At 46.0% G+C, this 22256-nt stretch overlaps 1 protein-coding gene across 10 annotated transcripts in view; it reads right to left on the reverse strand.

The window, feature by feature from the left end:
- Positions 1-22256, reverse strand: part of LOC140898275 (uncharacterized) — a 2445793-nt gene that overhangs the window by 284376 nt on the left and 2139161 nt on the right. The gene's annotated exons all lie outside the window — the stretch shown is intronic.

Consider the following 22256-nt stretch of genomic DNA (forward strand, 5'->3'; position numbering starts at 1 on the left):
GGATTATGGTTGTGGGACTTTGGTACTAGCCCCACAAAGGGCTATTTATGCTTGGAGTGAGTGGGGGAGTCTGGAAGAAGGAAATTGAAAAAGAGGCCTCTTGCAGGGCCACCGTGAGGCCATGAGGGGTTGTCCCTGGAGGTAACCACCCTATGTTAGTCCCATAAAGTTAACAGATATTAAACCAATAGGGGTCTATAGAAATGTAAGCATTCTGTAAGAATTACTCCAAAATGGTAGTTTTCAACTTTTTTCATTTGCGGAACCCCTAAAACTATTCACATGGAGGTGCAAACCCCTTTGGAAATCTTAGACATAGTCTGTGGACCCCCGGGGGTCCACAGATCACAAGTTGAAAACCACTGCTCTAAAAAACTATAGAATTCACATCCTTCCTATGTGTTTTCGAAACCAAACAGTACAATTTTGTAACAGGGACATCATTCTCCATTATGTTCTCCAGAATGGTTCAAGAAACTATAGAAAGCTTATCATTTGCTATTCAATTCTTTTGGATATTTCCACAATGGTAAACTGTGGTGGTACACAACCCATTCCTCACTACCACTCAGTAATCTTGTGGGGTGGGGTTCATTAAACTGAAGTATACAGAGTACATAGAACAACCCTGATTTTCTGGCAGCAAATTAGGGTTCAAGAGTGGGAATGATTTCTGTAATTGTACTGAAGCAGCTATAGAAACTGCACTTTGTCAGAAGTGAAAGACTGAAAATAAGAGCTTCTTGGTGTGCTGTTTTTTTAAACCAGTGTGGAAGTATAACATTGTATAAGGGGACATGCTGGATACATTGTATATGAGAGGGCATGCCAAAACATGTTACAAAGTATCTGAGGGAGCACACGTAGGGACAGTTAGCTTTTGAATGGAGAAGCAATTAAGATAGAGCCAGCACGTCTAAGAAGCAGGCATCAGAATGGAAGGTGTGAAGGGCAATTAGTTAAGTTAACTGGAAGCTGTTAAAGGAGATTGTTAAGGGTGGCAGGTAATTGAAGATACGTGACTGGTCTCAAGGATCTCGAAGGGTGGTGACTAAAATCTTTTTCTTCTTTTGTCTGTAACTTCTCTGTAACTTGTTCTCCAAAAAACTGTATAAATTTAAAGACACAAGCCCCACTCGGGGGGCTCACTTCTAAATGTATTAGCAGAGCAGCTTTGCTAATAAAACAGAGTGGTCTGATAAATTGTGAGTCTGAGTCAAACTTTGACACCAGTCTCCCTCTTTTTTTTCTTTTTTTTTAAGCACTGTGTGGAGTCTGGGTGTGAAGACGAGGTTTTGAGTCTTTCTTGGTAAAGACGGGGACACAGCTGAATCAGGTATAATAGCCACAACCCAGCAACCCCTGAGAATAGCAAGAAAAATTGTCGTAGCAGGAGAAACAGAAATGGCTTGATGTTAACAAATGCCAATAAGTAGAGACATCACCTGACGTCAAAAATACCCAGAAGACTAAAGAATGGCTATTGAAAATAGTCCATTCTGCAAGAAAAGCAGTATTTCCACTGCTATATGTTGACTGGGGTGAGATTTTGTGCTGCGCTATTAGGAGTACCAATAGTCATGCCCCTGGCTTGCCCCCTACACCAGGGTCTGCAAAGGCGTTCTCAGGACAACCTGAGGCTGCACCAGGGCAGTCCTCCCACAGCTGGATCAGAGGTTCTTAGAACCCCATTTACTCTACTCTGGACCCTTTACCCAATGTACAGGGACCAGGGTAATAATCTTTCTTCAGGAATGCTATCTCCACTATACAGACACTAGTAGTCACATCATTGTTCAGGCAGAGTTCTGTTTGGCACCTCAATCAGAGAATTCCACCTCTTTGTTATGTCTGAGAAACCATACATTACCCTCCCCACATTTACAGCACTTAGTCTTCGAGGGAAGAATTAATTTTCTGAGAATTCACAAATTTGTTAATTAGCCTATAAATCAAACTTAATTACAAACTGGGCCCTTTAAGAAATTGACCCTGTGTTGCAGTCTTTGTATAAAATGATCTCAACAATGGAATAATGTGGACTTAATTTTTCAACTTAATTAAAATTAATTCATAAATTCATAGATTTTTTAAGCCCAAAGGAAACACTGTGATTGTCTAATCTGACCTCCTGTACAAGCAGCTCTGGGACTCACCTGAATTAATTCCTGTCCCGTGCCCAATAGCTGCGGTTGAACTAGGGCATATATTTCAAAAAAAAAAAAATCCAATTTTGATTTTAAAATTTCTGGTGATGAAGAATCCACAACAAACCTTTGTAAGGTGTTCCATGGGTAAATTATCCTCACTGTTAAAAATACGAGCCTTATGTTTTTTGAATTTACCCAGCTTCAACTTCCAGTCATTGTATCTTCATATTCCTTTGTCTGCTAAACTAAAGAGCCCTTTACTGTCAAATTTCTTTTCTTCATCAAGGTACCTATTCATTTCAAAGGTTCACATGGACTATAAAAGAGAGAGAGACAAGGTGGATGAGGTAGTATCTTTTATTGGACCAACTTCTGTTCATGAGAGAGTCAAGCTTTTAAGCTGAAGAACAGCTCTATGCAAGGTTGAAAGCTTGTCTCTCTCACCAATAGAAGTCCATGCATCCACCTTGTCTCGCTAATATCCTGGGCTACAACAACACTGCACATAAAAGAGGGGGGCAGAAAACCCCACACAGTCTCTCTTTCACCTAAAACAACACATCTTTGGGCCTCTGGGAGAGATCCTGACCAAGGAAAGGGACAGTCATAATCTTGCCTGGAAGACTGTGACTGAGAAAGTCCCTCTTGAACAAAACCTTGAACCAAAACTTGCTAGATTGTTTTAGACTTCTAGATGCATGTTTTTACTTTTATTTGCTTAAAACCACTTCTAATTTTCTCTCTTATTTGTGAGTTACTTTAAATACTGTGAATTAATTTAAATCCTATCATCTTTTGTTTTGTTTGTTTGTTTGTTTTTTAATCTAGACCAATCCAGTGCTGTGTTTAAACTGAACTGTTTGGCAACTCCAGTTAAAGTAGCAAATTGTTGAATAATTACTTTGTACAAGAGCAATGAACCTTAATATCTGAACTGTTCAGGAGAGGGTTGGACATTGCAGAGCACATGTTTTGGGGAAAATTCAGGACTGGGTATATGGTAGGGTCACCCTGCAAGTAGTAACCAAGGCTGGTGGAAGCCGGAGTGTGGCTGGCATGTTACTGAGAGGCTGTTTGGGTCAGAGATACTAGACCAGGGCTGAAGCAACAAAGAAACACTCAGGGTGTGTCCTGCATGCTGGTAGGCTAGTTGAGAGCAGCCCAGTGGGGGAGCTACAACAGCAAAGCATTGTGAGGGACCCAAGGCTGCAGGGCAGGCAGTGACACAACCCTTCTCTGGTCTGGACTGCACCCTGGAATGTGACTGTATGTCTCTCAGATTAGTCTCCCAAGATATTGCAGATGCTTTTCCTATATACTATAGGTAGGCTTATCAGCTCCTTAAGCACATTCTTTTGTGTGATCAGGTAGGTAGATCACATTCTCTTGCATGATAAGGTGTGACCCCTTCACTTTCTCTTTGAGTTAAATAGATTGAGCTGCTCAAGTCTCTCACTATAAGGTATGTTTTCCAATTTTTTAATCATTCTCATGGCTCTTCTCTGAACCCTTTCCAGTTTATCAACACCCTTCGTGAATTGAGTACACCAGAACTGGACACAGTATTCCAGTAGTGGTTGCACCAATGCTAAATACAAAGGTAATATAACCTACTTACTCTTGCTTGATGTTCCTTTGTTTAGACAGCTAAGGATAAGATTAGCCCAATTAGCCACAGCATTACACTGGGCGCTCATGTTCAGCTGATTATCCACCATGATCCGCAAATCTTTTTCAGAGTAACTGCTTCCCACATTAGAGTCCCCCATCCTATAAGTATTCCCTATGTTCTGTGTTTTTAACTGTTTGGGGGGCTGTTGTTTGTGTGACATCTCTAAGAAATACTTTAGGTTAATCTTTCCCCCTGAATGGATAATTCCAGAGTCTTCTCTAAAAAAGGTCAGTGTGACACCACCAGGCCAGCTCAGGTCAAAGCCATAGGCCAATTCACTTCTGTGTGAATATCAAAGAAATGTTAAGTGTACTAATTCATTTGAGTATTAATCTAGTTCAAAGGAAATGTGAATGATATTGTCTTCTCATCTGTAACCTGTTCTCTGCTATCTCATACATAATGCATATTGTTAGGTAATAGCATGTAACCATCCATTAGTTCTCATGAACTTTACACATCAAGTAAATTCTCATCTTGATGCTAACACACACTTTTGATCTAGGTCAATTAAGTACAGGGACATACATAATGTAATATCTCTGTGATTTAATTGCCCATCAGACAGGATTGGAGCCTTGGAACAGGAAATGAAGAAGCATGCTGACTTCAAAGCATGGGTCATTGCATTCGACAATGGAAATCTTCAGGCTCAGTCTGCATTTAGTCAACAAAGGAAAAATGCATGCTGTGATGAAAACACTTGGATGATTGCTTTTTGTGGAAAGAAGCCGTAAATACTGATTCCAGGGAATGATCCTGTATCTCTGAACTGTTTTAGATTCGAAGAGGGTAGAATACTGAGTGAGTGGAAGGAGGTCCCCAAAGTGATTTTGGGTATCCCTGAGAGACTTTTGGAAAACTAGCAGACTACTACATCTCTGCTATCATCTTGGAATTATAAACTTTGACTCACCTGTTAATGTATTTTACCTGCTTAAACCTCTCAATAAGTCTCAGTTCTTTTTCTTAGCTAATAAATCTTTAGTTTACTAGTGAATTTACTTCAGCTTTGTCTTTGGTGAGATCCAGAGTACAAATTTGACCAGAGTAAGTAACTGACCGTTTGTGGTTGGGAGTAACCTAATGTGATGTGATATTTGGTATAGTGACCAATATCACAAAGCCCAGTTTGTCTGGGTGCCAAGAAGGGCTGGAGATCCTAAGGGGACTGTCTTTGACTCCATGGTAAGACTGATAACAGAGATCCAGGAGTGCATGTTCGTTACTGGTTTGGTGAAATCTAATTATAGAATATACCACCAGTTTAGGGTGTCTGCCCTGTTTTCTGGCATCTGACCTGAATTTGGCATTCACAGTTGTGAGCTATTCCAGACAGAAAGACAGTGAGAACATCAGGATTAAATTCATTAAAGAGATTTGTATCCAAAATGTGAACCTGCCCCACACATTTTGCCATGTAGCCCTGGAGAGAAGCGGGGTTAACATGGCTTCCAAGTCCTTTCCCAGCATGTGAAGTGTGTGTGGGAGTGAGAAAGAGCCATGTACCTGCTCAAGGTACTTCTGACATCCTAGAGGGGAAAAAGAGAGAAAAATAATCTGAGACCCACTTGAAACACACTGAGGACTGCAGGGAAGGGATTTTGCAAATCTTGAAAAAAGAAGCTCTGGTCTGGCCCCAGAACCATGGATTATCTCAGCTAATGGGGCTTTTCCATCTCTCATATCTATATATCTCTAATTCATCATAGAAAAATTGTAATGCACATTTCAGGAATTCACTGACAGCTGGACTCCAGTGCCCACAATTTGGGAATGGTCCTGTCCCTGTGGTGGGATCTGGGGTATTTCTTACTCTGTCTCACCTGCAGGAATTTGCTTACTGGCTTCAGATACTTCCCCTCCATCTCACTGATCAGCTCACTGAGATGGGAAATCTCCTCAGAGAGTTTAGTAACATTTTCATTCTGTATCTTCACAATCTCCTTGTCCTGTTTTTCCAGCTCAGCCAGCAGGAGTCGCTCTCTTTCCTCCAGGAACTGCCGCAGTTTCTGAAATTCAGATAAAATCTTCTGCCTCTCTGTTTCTGTCTGTTTCTGTAAGAAAATAGGGAAAGGGCTTGTTTGGGATGTGAATGGAGCCTGGGGTCCTTTCATGGAGTGCTGAGTGTGCAGGAGGGAGAATTTCTTTGCACATTCTAAGACATCTAACACTTGCCTGTGACCTGTGATTAGTAGAAAGAGGATTTTCTCACACCTTCCCATTTGGCCCCTATATCTCTTAAAGGGATATTCTCATGTCTGACATGGTTAGGATATCGTGTTACCAGGGGCCTTTAAAAATGCAGATCCAAGGCCGCCGGAGGCAAGATTTAGCACTAGATCTGAGTGACATTTTTTGCACTAAACTTTTTTGGAGGGAAAAGGCAGATTCATTGACTCTGAAATATTTAATGAATTCTTCTCAATGTCACCCACCTTTTTTGGATGGATAAATAAAGAAATAAATAAGCAGATAAATAAAGAAATCATTTAAAAATCAAGAAAATGTTTTGATTATTCCATTTGAAATTAGTTTTTGCTTCAAAAAGTCCTTCTTCATGGTCAAAATTGAAGCAAAACACTCTGTCCAAGAAAAAATGGAACACTGATTTGCTAAATTTTTTTAAATTATTTTTGGTTTGACCATTTTTTCCCCAATTTCCAGTCAATGAAAAGTCCTGTTGTTTACTCAGTTCTACACAGAACTACGTTGACACAGATGTATGGAAAGAAAAAATGAATCAATTGAACAAAAGGTGCAGACAGGTACAGAACTGTGCATTGGATACATTCAGATCATTTTGGCAAGATTTTCGTCAAAGCCACAAAAGGTGGACAAGAATTCATTACCAGAAATGAAAGCTTAGAATCTGAAGATGGAGAAGAGGATTTTTCAGGCCATCTGTATGGAGGTGAGTGCACACATACACACAGAGCATCCGTGGTAACGGAGTAGTAGATAAAAGCCAACATTTCCTAAGGCCACAAGGGAATCTGCCTACAAACCAACCTCACATCCCATGTCAATGCAGGTTAATAACAGGAACCTACCAGATACTCCTGGCTTTTCTTCTCTCTATTCAATTTAAATCCCTGGAAATTTTCTCTCTCTTCCTTCAGAATCTTCAAATAGAGCTGGATTTTATCCTGAATCAACAGAAATGATTTGGGTGGTTTGATTTTTATTTTTAGGGGTGAGAGTGCATCTCAGTTTAACCCCTCATGGAAATTCAGACTCCCAAGGAGAAACTTCATCTCCTTACTGGCTTGGAGGGAGGGATAGCTCAGTGGTTTGAGCTTTGGCCTGCTAAACCCAGGGTTGTGACTTCAATCCTTGAGGGGGCCATTTAGGGATATGGGGCAAAAATTGGGGATTGGTCCTGCTTTGAGCAGGGGGTTGGACTAGATGAGCTCCTGAGGTCCCTTCTAACCCTAATATTCTATGATTCAGACTTTTCTCAAAGAGTCTTCCCCTTCTAACAGACTTCATCGCTGCTAGGGCCACAACAGCATGGTCTCATGGTTCAGGCACTGGTGTGGGCCTTGAAAGACTTTGGTCCTATTGCCCACCCAGTCGCTCTCCTGCTGGGTGACCTTAGGCAATTAATTTCCCCACTCTGACCCTCCATTTCCCATCCCACTCTGCATTTTTCTTCTCAGATTAGCCTATACATTAGAATATCCCTGCTCAGAGCCGGGATTGTCCCTCACACTGTTTTGTGCAGGTTCCAGCAAAATCAAGGTCAAATCTCATCTGGGGTCTGTAGTGGCTACTGGGATGCAAATAACAACAATGATGATAAATGCTAAGATACAAATCAGCAATGACAACATCAGCTTTTTAACTTGATATTCTCCAGTCTGAAGGCAACAGTCTCACATAGACAGGCCTGCAGGTGATTTAAACCTCACTAATCATTTAACAGCTTCTGTTCCATAGAGAGTTCCCTTAGTTCACCAGTGGGAGCTGGGTTTGAAAAGGATTCTGCTTCTCAGGTAAAACTTTCCCCCATTAGAAATTTTTCAAGTCTTAATTGTTTGCCCTTCCTGCCACCCAGCTGTCTCATTTATTGTTGATAGCATCTCCCATACAATGAAGGCCTTACAGAGTTGAACAATGCAGTCACACCTCTGACAGGCAACTTCCACCTGTCATAAAAATCCAAAGCTGTTACTCATTGAACTTGACAGCAATTCCCTACCTTGTACTCCTGGTTATCCTCCTTTATGGGAACCACAGTGTGAGCTCGGTGAGTCCGGGACAGATGGCAAACCACACAGATGGGGGTTTGATTAGGGGTCTAGAACACATGACTTATGAGGAGAGGCTGAGGGAGCTGGGATTGTTTAGCCTGCAGAAGAGAAGAATGAGGGGGGATTTGATAGCTGCTTTCAACTACCTGAAAGGGGGTTCCAAAGAGGATGGCTCTAGACTGTTCTCAATGGTAGCAGATGACAGAACGAGGAGTAATGGTCTCAAGTCGCAGTGGGGGAGGTTTAGATTGGATATTAGGAAAAACTTTTTCACTAAGAGGGTGGTGAAACACTGGAATGCGTTACTTAGGGAGGTGGTAGAATCTCCTTCCTTAGAGGTTTTTAAGGTCAGGCTTGACAAAGCCCTGGCTGGGATGATTTAACTGGGAATTGGTCCTGCTTCGAGCAGGGGGTTGGACTAGATGACCTTCTGGGGTCCCTTCCAACCCTGATATTCTATGATTCTATGATCCTCTTCACAGAACAGTGTCAGAGCCTTCTGGCGTTCCACACACACTCCTGATCCCTTCGCTGCCTGGAAACTCAGCCATTTGGCTATTTCTAGGACATTCGCCAGCTGCCTGTTTGGCCTGAGGTTTCTCTGTTGCACAGCTTGTCTGCCCTTAGGGCAGGTGATGCCTGTGTCTGATTCTCCCCAGCACTGGCTGATGCAGGCTCGGCAGAAATTATGCCCACACTCCAGAGTGACAGGTTCTGTGAAATACTCCAGACAGATGGGACAAGTAGCTTCATCCTGGAGACTTTCCACAAAGCTCCCTGCAGCCATGGCTCCCTCTGGACAGTGTAACAGGGTAAGGTTCACTTTCCTGAGCTCAGAAACAAGCCCCACCTGTAGCAGCACCTGGGTGTTTCCCTTCCTGGAACTGACTCCTGCTATTTGCTGAGCTGGAACAAGCCCCCTGGTAACATTACAACCCTGGAGGCTCTTGTGAAAACAATACCACTAGGCTAGGCTGTGGTCCTGCAACCAGCCCCCTCTTCCTGGCAGCCAGGTCCAGGCAGTGAGACAGGAGGTGAGCCACCACTTCCCAAGCCAGGCTCTGTACACAAAGGCAGCAAACCAGAGTAGCCACCCTCAAATGTGAGAAGCATCTCTGTCCTGCCCCCTCTGCTCCACATTTGGGCCTGGCTGCCAGGGAGAGAGGCTGAGTGAGCCAGAAAAATGCCAGGGGGAGGTGCAGCAGGAGAAGGAAAGGTCTCCCACACCCAGTCAGTAACTTTGGCAGGGAGAGCATGGCAGCACTGGGCTAAGGGTGGGAGGGTTGCTGGGGAAGGCACTGGGAAAAGGTTCCCTCTGCTCAGCCTGAGTTAGGGTCATTGCCCGCTGTGAGAGGTTGTCACTCCCCGGGGTGTAGTCTGGGAGTGGTTGGAACTGCTGTGCCTCCTAACAATTCAGCTGAGTTGTCCTTTCTCACACTGCTCTACTGGTGATACACAGCCAGCCGCTCCAGGCCCTGTTATCACCCAACATGACAGCAGGTGACGCCACACACCTAACTGAGTTACCTCAGTGCTTTACCTAAGCCACTCAAGGACAAACAGGAGACAACCTCCATTTTCCCAGCTCCCCAGCCTTGCTCCCCTATTGGAGTATGAGCCCAGAATTATACCATCTTGCACTGCACAGGATGTGTACAATGCAAGCTCATTAATTAATTCTCTCCCCCCTCGATGTGGGGAAGATGTGCAACAGCCTTTGTTTACCAAGCAGAGATTTTCCCAAACACCTCACTTAAAGACACACTAGTAAAGGTTTAACATCCCTGTGGTGGGGAAAACACTACAGCAGCCCAACACCATAGCATTTAATTTCAGAAAGGGGAACGACACAAAAATGAGGAGGTTAGTGAAACAGAAATTGAAAGGTACAGCGCCAAAAGTGAAATCCCTGCAACCTGCATGGAAACATTTTAAAGACACCATAATGGAGGCTCAACTTAAATGTATACCCCAAATTAAAAAACATAGTAAGAGAACCAGAAAAGTGTCACTTGTGGCTGAACAACAAAGTAAAAGAAGCAGTGAAAGGCAAAAAGGCATCCTTTAAAAAGTGGAAGTTAAATCCTAATGAGGAGAATAGAAAAGAGCATAAACTCTGACAAACGAAGCATAAAAACATAATTAGAAAGGCCAAAAAAGAATTTGAAGAACAGCCAGCCAAAGAGTCAAAAACTAAGAGCAAAAAAAATTTTAAGGACATCCGAAGCAGGAACCCTGCTAAACAACCAGTGGGGCCATTGGACAATCAAGATGCTAAAGGAGCACTCAAGGATGATGAGGCCATTGCGGAGAAACTAAATGAATTCTTTGCATCAGTCTTCATGGCTGAGAATGTGAGGGGGATTCCCAAACCAGAGCCATACTTTTTAGGGGTCTAAATTAGCTGTTACCACTCAAGAAAGAATTCTTGGAGTCATTGTGGATAGTTCTCTGAAAACATCCACTCAATGTGCAGTGGCAGTCAAAAAATCAAACAGAATGTTGGGAATCATTAAGAAAGGGATAGATAAAAAGACACAAAATATCATATTGCCTCTATATAAATCCATGGTATGCCCACATCTTGAATACTGTGCGCAGATGTGGTCGCCCCATCTCAAAAAAGATATATTGGAATTGGAAAAGCTTCAGAAAATGGCAATAAACATGACTAGGGGTATGGAACAGCTTCCATATGAGGAGAAATTAATAAGACTGGGACTTTTCAGCTTGGGAAAGAGACAACTAAGGGGGGATACGATAGAGGTCTATAAAATCAGGACTGGTGTGGAGAAAGTAAATAAGGACTTTATTCCATGGATTCACCAAGGGAAGGTCATGCTTGACTAATCTAATCGCCTTCTATGATGAGATTACTGGTTCTGTGGATGAAGGGAAAGCAGTGGATGTATTGTATCTTGACTTTAGCAAAGTTTTTGACACTGTCTCCCACGGTATTCTTGACAGCAAGTTAAAGAAGTACGGGCTGGATGAATGCACTATAAGGTGGGTAGAAAGTTGGCTAGATTGTCAGGCTCAACGGGTAGTGATCAATGGCTCCATGTCTAGTTGGCAGCCGATGTCAAGTGGAGTGCCCCAGGGGTCGGTCCGGGGGCCAGTTTTGTTCAATATCTTCATAAATGATCTGGAGGATGGTGTGGATTGCACTCTCAGCAAATTTGCGGATGATACTAAACTGGGAGGAGTGGTAGATACGCTGGAGGGCAGGGATAGGATACAGAGGGACCTAGACAAATTGGAGGATTGGGCCAAAAGAAATCTGATGAGGTTCAATAAGGATAAGTGCAGGGTCCTGCACTTAGGACGGAAGAACCCAATGCACCGCTACAGACTAGGGACCGAATGGCTAGGCAGCAGTTCTGCGGAAAAGGACCTAGGGGTGACAGTGGACGAGAAGCTGGATATGAGTCAGCAGTGTGCCCTTGTTGCCAAGAAGGCCAATGGCATTTTGGGGTGTATAAGTAGGGGCATAGCGAGCAGATCGAGGGACGTGATCGTCCCCCTCTATTCGACATTGTTGAGGCGTCATCTGGAGTACTCTGTCCAGTTTTGAGCCCCACACTACAAGAAGGATGTGGATAAATTGGAAAGAGTCCAGCGAAGGGCAACAAAAATGATTAGGGGTCTGGAACACATGACTTATGAGGAGAGGCTGAGGGAACTGGGATTGTTTAGTCTGCGGAAGAGAAGAATGAGGGGGGATTTGATAGCTGCTTTCAACTACCTGAGAGGTGGTTCCAGAGAGGATGGTTCTAGACTATTCTTAGTGGTGGAAGAGGACAGGACAAGGAGTAATGGTCTCAAGTTGCAGTGGGGGAGGTTTATGTTGGATATTAGGAAAAAATTTTTCACTAAGAGGGTGGTGAAACACTGGAATGCGTTGCCTAGGGAGGTGGTGGAATCTCCTTCCTTAGACGTTTTTAAGGTCAGGCTTGACAAAGCCCTGGCTGGGATGATTTAATTGGGGATGGGTCCTGCTTTTGAGCAGGGGTGTTAGGGGGCTTACTCCTTCACCCACTTACTTCCCTGGTCCTTCTCGCATGAACAGAGAGCAACAATACCCGAAGTCCAAAGGTGCAAACAATTCGATGTTTATTGGGGTGAACTTCCAGCAAGCATGATTCCAGTTTCCTTCCTTAGTATCCTCCTTCCCAGCTCTGACACCACAGAGCCTTACACCTGTGTCCCTGTTTCCATTCCTACCCTTAGCCAAACATGATTCCAACTTCCTTACTCCCATTCCCTGTTCCCATTTCCCCCTTTAGCAAAACATGATTCCAATTTTCTTACCCCCATTCCCTGTTCCCATCCCCCTTACCCCCATGCCCACGCCCACCCCCACCCCCACCCCCACCCACTCACTTCCTCATTGACTACAGATTATATAGTAAAACTTGAGTTCTGCTTAGCTATACCTTAACCAATCATTTTCCTGAAATTTAACTAACCAATCCTAACATATTGTAACATGATTATATAACCAATTATATCCCACCACCTTAATTAGTTTACACCCAGCAAAATTAATTATACAGAAGACAGGAACAATCACAGAACCAGACAGAGATTATACAGATAAACAATAGCAAAGTTGAAACTATAATGACAAGAGAATACAGAAGTGAGGGTTTCACATCCCAGCTATTGATAAGTGAGTTCTTGCCAGACAGGATGCTATCAAACTAAGTTTCCTTTTACATTTTCTAGGCACTTCCCTTTCTCTGGAGGTGATAGGAATACAATCCTGTCCTGATAGTGCCTAACAGCCCAATTGCACCTTATTTCAATGTGACTAGTTTGGAATGTGAGGATGTGACCGCTCGCTTCCCAGCTTACGGCTGCCTCTGCTGCTTGGCCAAAGGCCAAAGGCCTGAGCCTAAGCACAGGGCCACAAACTGTCACAGTAAGAGAAGGCCCTTACACTGGCAGACAGTGATTTCTTTCTTTTATACCTCTAGAACTAGCCAAGTGATAAGAATACACCTAAATTCTTAAAGTACAGGCCTTTGAAGAGAGGCCTGAATATCTATATCCTAACACTCCACCCCTTTTTTTTCTTTTTCTTTTGGGATCCTCCTGCCCAGGTATCCCTGGAAAAGCATAGGACATATGGCGACACATTTCCTGATAGGGCATGGCATCAAGGTGGAAGGTGTCGATATTCCATTTGTCCCACTGCCCCTTGTGTAGTATAGTGCCCTGCACCTTCTCTCATACGGGCATACCACACCTATTCCAATTAGTGTTCCAGACTTCCCATTAGAGTGGGCCTGAGAAGGTTGGGTCCGGGTTGTCTAGTACACTGCAGGGTTTGGAGGGCTTATTACATTACTTATACGTTATCTCCCTATGCAACGTAACACAAGTACAGTTAACAATTCAAAATCCACAGCAACACTGAGTCCTGACCACTGCAGTATGGTCCAACATCCGAGACACCCCCAAAACACTGCCTCTCCTCCTTCAACGGGGTCACGATCGTATGTGTCCAGTTGCTGGCAGTTGCAACAAGCTGCCCCTGCAGGTTTTGCTTGCTTTTGTCCATATCATAAGTCCATTGAATGTTCACAGAGAAATGGGATATTGTCCAAACCAGCTTGACCACTTGGTATGGAATCAGGCAGTAGGCACTGGCTTATTTACAGCAATAAGATTCACAGATCCATTTGTGCACCAAAGTCCATATAGCAGAATGTAGATGTGTGTAGTTTGGTTATGAGCTGGTGTAATTGTGCCCCCAGTAATATGTACATTCCCAGCAAAACACCTTATACACAGTACACCCAGTTGTCCACCCCTTGCATAGGCCATTGATCCTGCTCCTCTATAGACATAGGAGAGGGGCACATCCAAACATCTTCTATTGATTTACACTAGATGACCTCCTGAGGTCCCTTCCAACCCTGATATTCTATGATTCTAAGTGTTTACTTATTCTCATAACACAAGAACTAGGGGTCACCAAAAGAAATTAATAAGCAGCAGGTTTAAAACAAACAAAAAAAAGTATTTCGTCATACAACGCACAGTCAATCTGTGGAACTCTTTGCCAGAGGCTGTTGTGAAGGCCAAGACTATAACAGGGTTCAGAAAAGCACTAGATAAATTAATGGAGGATAGGTCCATCAATGGCTATTAGCCAGCATGGGCAGGGATGGTGTCCCTAGCCTATTTGCCAGAAGCTGGGAATGGGCGACAGGGCTTGATGATTACCTGTTCCATTCATTCCCTCTGGGGCACCTGGCATTGGTCACTGTCAGAATACAGGATACTTGGCTAGATGGACCTTTGGTCTGACCTAGTATGGCCATTCTTATGTTCTTATAAAACAAGTTTATTAACTACAGAAAGATAGATTTTAAGTGATTATACGTGATAGCAAACAGATCAAAACAGATTACCTAGCAAATAAACAAAATTGGAAACTAAGCCTAAATTACTCGAAAGATAGGATTTGAATTAGCAATATCTCCCCTTGTCTGATGATACAAGCAGGCTTGCACATTCTTAAGGCACAAGGAACATGTGCCTTGCAGCTTGGCTTCCCTTCCCCTGTTCCCAATCCTTTGTCTTCCAGAGCTTCTTTCAGGTGTTGAATTGTGGGGGAGCGAAGACAAATCATGATGTCACTCCCCACCTTATATAGTCTCTCCATATGGCAGAAACCTTTTGTTTCAAACTAAGTTCCCAGCCCAGTTCACGGAAAAACACAGGTACCAAAATGGAATTTAGTGTCATGTGGTCTGGTCACATGGCCTTGCATGCCTTGCTGGGTCACAGGAACCATTACTCATAGACTGGCTGAAACATTCCCCAATGAAGACAAACCTTTTCCATGGTCCATTGTCTTTGCTGATGGGCTATTAGCACTTTCTAGCTTCTTCACTGTTATACCTGAGAGGCTAGTTGTGTGTGTTACCCAGAGTAAGCACAGTTGAAATACAGATACATAATTAATATTCATAACTTCAGATACAAAATGGTACATGCATACAAATAGAATAATCGTACTCAGCAAATCATAACTTTTCCATAGATCCCTCACATGACACACTTTGTACAAGATGTATCATAATTATGTCATAATCATATAATTATGATATCATTATGATGAATATGGGGTGCTGTGTCACACCTGCATTATGGGGTTTATCTCCTTTATGGATTGTCTGATGTGTATTAAGGTGTGATCTCAGAATGAATCGTTTCCCCCATTCGAGGCATTGATTGGGTTTCTCTTTATTGTGATTTGTCTGCTGGACTGTGGTTTCCTCAGGATCCTTGAATCCTCCCGCATATTTGAGAGATTCAGCCACCTTCTTCCTGGGGTGGTTTCCGAGCAGCCTCTCTGACGCATGCCAATTTCCACAGGTTTTTCCTTCTTCCAAGCACTGTGAGAAATTCCCTTCAGCTCTTCTCACAAAGGTCCCCTGTGGTTCCACTTTCCCAGGAACTTCCTGATGTTGATTCTGTTCCTCGTTCTCACTCACTCTCTCATCACCTGCTGGGAGACAGAGAGACAATTCAGGCAGGAGTAAATGCCTGTGCTGGGGAGAAAAAGGAATAGCACAAAGGGAAAACCCAACACAATAAAGTTTCAAAGACTGAACAACTGTATTGTGCCTCCACATCCCATCCGAACACTCACAGGGAAGGAAACTCCTGCAGCTTACAGGACGATTGGAAAGCCATGAATGATATATATTGACTACAGCCCTGCATTGGGTGAGATGAGGCAGGACTGAGGCATTTGCTCACACCACGTTTTTGGGATTCTCAACATTTTCCCTCATTTGCCAGGTGGTTTCTCTGTCCATTTCACTGACTCCTTACCTATGTGGGTACCTCTCAGAATCACCCTTTCCTGGAAGGCCAGGAGATCAGGTACCCATGGCTCTTCCCCTCATTCCAGCCGGGTGATTGGGTCAGGTTTGGGAATGGGAAATCCTGCTCAGGGACTGAAATGAGAAAAGATCAGGGTGCATGGAGGATTGGTAGAGTATTTGTCACAAAGGACATTCCATGAATTGAACCTATCCCCATACTGTGCTGGGGGAACATGGAATCCAAGAGGACGGGAACACGGTTGCTGAGCCCCCTGGGGAGAGACAGATGTCTGGAGAGGTGAGGGGAATTGTCATGCCCTCACTAGGAGTTTTCAGGACCTGTGCACACTGATGGCCTTGCTGACACACACACAGCTCTGGAGTTAAAACCCTCCCTATTTATAAACCGGGAGAGCCCAGAGCCCTCCCATGGCTGGAGCTAGTCCCAAGAAGTGAGGTGAACAGGAATTCTGTGTGTAAGTGAGAAACAGTACTGACAAGACAATACATGGCTTCTACCCCCTTGAAAGCTGGAGGCGTGGGGATGATTTAGCATGTCCATTAGCTTTTGACACCCCTGTCCCATTGGAGATGCAAATCTCTCTCACACTGCAGCTATGGCATACAGGACCCATTCACCTCCAGTCCAGCTCATCAGGGAAGCACCTGACCAGATTTGGAAATGAAGACCCACGATTTCTAATAGCTGAGGGGACAGGAAATCCTTACCCAGCAAGGTCACAGTCTCATAATTCTCCTGCATAATGTCCCAGTAGAGGGCTCTCTGTCTGGGGTCCAGCAGAGCCCCCTGCCCTCGGTGAAGTACACAGCCACCTCCTCGAAGGTCACCGGAATCTGAAACAACAGGTGCTCCCCACTCAGTACCTGCTGCCCCAGCCAAAATCCCACTATTCATAAGAAAGAAAGAAAGAAAGAAAGAAAGAAAGAAAGAAAGAAAGAAAGAAAGAAAGAAGCTGGGGGGGAGGGCACAGAGTAGCAGAATCTCACCCCACCTTGCTCAGAAGGCTTCAGGGAGTAGCAAGAGACTGAGAGCTCCCAGCAAACAGAGGAGGGCAGGGTCTTCTCATTTACCACACACCTACCAGGCTAGAGGTGGGCAAACTACGGCATGCGGGCCACATCTGGCCTGCGGGACCCTCCTGCCCGGCCCCTGAGCTTCCGGCCCCTCCCTTGCTGTTCCCCTCCCCCACAGCCTCAGTCACTGCGCAGCCAGCGCAATGCTCTGGGCGGCGGGGCTGCTGCAGAGCCCGGCCTGACCCGGTGCTCTGAGCTGCATGGTGGTGTGGCTGGCTCCAGCTGGGAGGCGCAGTTGTAGCTCTGCCAGGCACCGGTGCTCCAGGCAGTGCAGTAAGGGGGCAGGGAGCAGGGGGGTTGGGTAGAGGGCAGGGGAGTTCAGGGTGGTGGTCAGGGGGCGGGGGTGTGGATAGGGGTCGGGGCGGTCAAAGGGCAGGGAGCAGGGGGGTTGGGTAGAGGGCAGGGGAGTTCAGGGTGGTGGTCAGGGGGCGGGGGTGTGGATAGGGGGCGGGGCGGTCAAAGGGCAGGGAACAGGAGGGTTGAATGGGGGCAGGGGTCCTGGGGTAGTCAGGAAGGGGGGGTGGTTGGATGGGGCAGCTGGGGGCAGTCAGGGGCAGGGGTTCTGGGGGCGGTCAGGGGACAGGGAGAAGGGGTGGTTGAATGGTGCAGGAGTTCCCGGGGGGCAGTCAGGGAACAGGAGGGTTGAATGGGGGCAGGGGTCCTGGGGTAGTCAGGAAGGAGGGGGGGGGGTTGGATGGGGCAGCTGGGGGCAGTCAGGGGCAGGGGTTCTGGGGGCAGTCAGGGGACAGGGAGAAGGGGTGGTTGAATGGTGCAGGAGTTCCAGGGGGGCAGTCAGGGAACAGGGGGGGTTGGATGGGGCAGGGGTCCCGGGGGGGTGTCAGGGGGCAAGAAGCAGGGAGGGGGCGGATAGGGGGTGGGGGCCGGGCCATGCCTGCCTGTTTGGTGAGGCACAGCATCCCCTAATTGGCCCTCCATACAATTTCCGAAACCTGATATGGCCCTCAGGCCAAAAAGTTTGCCCACCCCTGTACTAGGCAGACACCTACTAGGCACAGGCTGAGGTGGGAAGCAAAGTTCCAAGCAGGGAACAGAGACCCAAATCCCAGCACCTTCCCTTTCTATTTCACCGCAGTCTCTGGCTAGGGGGTTCAGGCTCCAGCACTCTGGTCTGTTTTCCCAGCCCTGTCCAGGGGGGTTGTTTCCTGTTCCAGAAATGGGGGAATGTTCACCCCACCCTTCCCATGGGCCTATTCATAAATCAGGCCTTAGCCTGAGCAAGTCCCAATGGGTTTTTGGCACCCTGTCCTCTCCCTGCCTCACCCTGTGTATTTCCTCCCCCTCACCCCACCCTGACCACAGCACAAACCTACCAGCAGCTTCCTGAAAATCCCCTACCTGAGCTGGCTCCACCACAGCCATTTCCCTGCCCCATCCTCTGGAAGACTGGACAATCTGGAGGGAAACAATTGTTAATATTCAGCCTGTCAGAGAGAGAAAGGAAATTGGGGAGGTTTCAGAAGGGGCTTTCGTCCATTTCACTCCCTGATTAGACCCAGCCAAGGTCAGTCTTCATCACACATATAGGGCTGTATGAATTTAATGTGCTCCCTTTCGGACTGCGAAATGCATCCACCACCTTCCAGACACTGGTAGATAACCTTCTGGCTGGATTTGGGGAATTTGCAGTCGCCTGCCTTGATGATGTAGCTATATTCTCAGATTCATGGGCAGAACACCTGGTACATCTCCAAGCTGTCTTCCAGCGCATAAGGGAGGCAGGATTAACCGTTAAGGCCAAAAAATGTCAAATAGGCCTAAACAGGGTAACGTACCTTGGACACCAGGTGGGTCAAAGAACTATCAACCCCCTACAGGCTAAAGTAAATGCTATCCAAAATTCGCCTGTCCCTAAGTCAAAGAAGCAGGTCCAATGCTTCTTGGGCTTGGCCAGATATTACCGATGATTTGTACCACACTACAGCCAAATTGCCACCCCACTGACATACCTAACCAGGAAAAAACAGCCAAATGCAGTTCAGTGGACTGAGAAGTGTCAGAAAGCCTTTAACCAGCTTAAGGCAGCCCTTACGTCTGACCCTGTACTAAGGGCAACCAACCATTCGTCATAACCACAGATGCGTCCAAGTGTGGTGTAGGAGCAGTTTTAATGCAGGAAGGACCAGATCAACAATTCCATCCTGTCGTGTTTCTCAGCAAAACACTTTCTGAGCGGGAAAGCCACTGGTCAGCCTCAGACAAAGAATGTTACGCCATCGGGTACGCTCTGGAGAAGCTACGCCCAGACATTTGGGGATGGCGGTTCCACCCGCAGACTGACCATGCTGCACTGAAGTGGCTTCACACAGTCAAAGAGAGGAACAAAAAACTTATCCAGTGGAGTTTAGATCTCCAAGACTTTGATTTGAAAATACAACACATTTCAGGCACCTCTAACAAAGAGGCTGATGCACTCTCCTGGGAAGGTTTCCCAGAATCAGCCAGGTAAAAATGTCCCTGTATTCTAAGTCAGTGTAGTCCTTGAAATGTGAAAAATACAGTTTAGGTCTTTATGTGATTAGTAGTAAAATTAGAGGTGCATGTATCTTATTAATTCTGTTTCCTAAACCTCCAGGAAAAAATCCCAGACTGTGTGGACCCGACCTAAACCAGGCTGGCCAGCACCATCTGTGATTTGGTGGTGGTGGTGGTAGGGGGTGATAAATGAAAGGGGTGGGGGGAAGCTCCCTTTTATGGACACCCAGCCAGCCAGATAACATTTTTCTTAGTAGTTGTTCTCTACTTGCTTTTCCTGTAAAGGGTTAACAAAGTCTCCCTGCACAGGGAAAAGGAAGGGAGTGGGCACCTGACCAAAAGAGCCAATGGGAAGGCCAGAACTTTTTAAAATTGGAAAAAACTTCCCCTTTGTCTGTCTGTTGTTCTTCTCCGGAGAAGCAGAAACAGGGCTGGAACTATGCTGTAAAAGCTTTGGGCCAGGTATGAAAAAATTATCAGCTCATACCTAGAAACTACTCATCTGAAACCCCAGATATGTAAGTAGATCAGGAAATGTCTAGGAAGATGCAATTAGGTTTATCTCTTTTATTTCTTTATGGCTTGTGGACTCCTCTGTGCTAACCCCAGGTGCTTTTGTTTTGCTTGTAACCTTTAAGCTGGACTTCAAGAGAGCTATCTTGGTGTTTAATCCTTGTAATTGATTGGTTTTTTTTTTTAAATCTAGCAAAAAGCCTAAGTTCCAAATGTATTTTCTTTCTTTCTTTTTGTTTTTAATAAAATTTACCTTTTTTTAAGAACAGGATTGGATTTTTGTGTCCTAAAAGGTTTGTGCATGTGTTGTTTAATTAGCTGGTGGCAACAGCTAATTTCCTTTGTTTTCTTTCTCTGCTCTTCCCCAGGGGGCGGGGGTGAAAGGGGTTGAGGGTACCCTACAGGAAGGAATTCCCAAGTGCCCCTTCCTGGGTTCTCAAAGGGGTTTTTTGCACTTGGGTGGTGGCAGCATCGACCCATCCAAGGTCAGAGAAAAGCAGTGAACTTGAGAGCGTAATACAAGCCTGGAGCGGCCAGTATTAATTTTTATAATCCTTGTCGGCCTCCACCTTCTGCACTTGAACTGCTAGAGTGGGAATTTTAAACCCTCCCAGGAAAAGAGTCTCTGAAGCAAATGCTAGAAAAGAGTAGGATCAAAAGAGCCACTTTGGGGAATTCCCCTGACACTGTCCTTGAGGGCAGCGCATCCCTCCCGCAGTGACTCAGCAGAGACAGGAACTGGCTTCTGCTCTCTGGTCCTCACGTTGTTCCCAGGACAGTCAATCTTCCCAGGGTGGGGCAGCAAATGGATCTAGGTAGGGTTGGGACCTGGGAATCTCTTTTTCCACTTATTGTTCCTGCTGCCCCTTTCAGTCTCCTTCCCTTTTCTCCCAGTGCTTTATCTGTAATGAAAGAGGTGCTGGGGCTCAAGCAATTTTTTTACTTTCATAACTGACATGGCAAGCCCAGAGGTGCTGGGGCTCAGCTCTGGCAAGCCCTGGCACACATTAAGCACTGCTTTCTCCCCTCTTGTACAAACTCACCAGCGGGTCCCTTAAAGGGGGCTTTTGTGCAGTCACTTTCCTGCTAGTCCCCAGCACTTTCCCCCAGGTCTGTCCCATCATCTGGAGTCTCAGCTCAGGAGTTGGAGTCAGCAGAGCCCAGGGCTGCCTCAGGGGTCTCATTCTAGCCCCCAGAGAAAGTCCCCAGCTGGGCTGGGCACGGAGGAAGCTATAATGAAGGTCTTTCCCCAGCACAGACCGCACTGGGGGAGCAGCAGCTGCTCAGGTTCCCAGATCACAGTGCAGGGAGCTGCATCTGCCCCAGGGAAACCAACTCCAGAGCTCTAATACCATGAGCAGAGAGAGACAAGGTGGGTGAGGTAAGAGCTTTTATTGGACCAACTTCTGCTGGTGAAAGAGATACGTGTATGAGCTACACAGAGATCTTCTTCAGGCCAGAGAGAGGCAGACACCAGCCTCTTCTCCCTAAGTAATACTGAGATCCTGCTGGTGGCAGCAGCTAATGACTGCTCTGGGCTCCCTGGGCAGCCGCAGGGACAGCCAGGCAGATACTGATCCCATTTGCCCATCTGGACCCACCCCCTGCTATTCTGGGGGTGACTCTGAGCCCTGAATCCTGCACAGAAATCCAAGAGGGACCCTGGTCCATCCTGTCACCCCAAACAGTCCCAGTCAGAAGCCAGAGCCCAGAAATCATGATTTTGGCCTAAGAAAATAATGCAATAGTGTGTCTGTTGGGGGGTGAGTTCTGTGGGGATATTCACCTTGTAGCTTTGGAGCCCTTAGGGGTTAGTCCTTTGCCGCCCCCTCACCCCCAACACTTTGACCGTTTCCAGTAAAAACAAAATCTCCCGTGGCTGCTGGGTGGGGAAGACCCCTCCCCCTCCTACTGCCCCTGGCCTGTACCATGGACTGGGAGAGCTGCCATTGTGTCTCTCACCATCCCTCTACTTAATCACTAGCCTCTCTCCCCCTCCCCCAGCCAGTCTCTTCTGTCACTCTCTCTCCAGCCCCCTAGTGTCACCCCCCACTTTCTCCCCCTCTTCCCTTCTCACTGTCCCCCATTCCCATTTTCTTTCTCTCCCAGCCCTGTTCCCACCCACCCCATGATTCTCCCCCTGCATCTTGATTCCCAGGAATTGCCTCATCCTCCCTCCAGCGCACCCACAGCCCCCCAGTCCCAACCCATGCCCCACATCCCTGTTCCC

This window comes from Lepidochelys kempii, chromosome 14, assembly GCF_965140285.1.
Source record: "Lepidochelys kempii isolate rLepKem1 chromosome 14, rLepKem1.hap1, whole genome shotgun sequence".
NCBI lineage: Eukaryota > Metazoa > Chordata > Testudines > Cheloniidae > Lepidochelys > Lepidochelys kempii.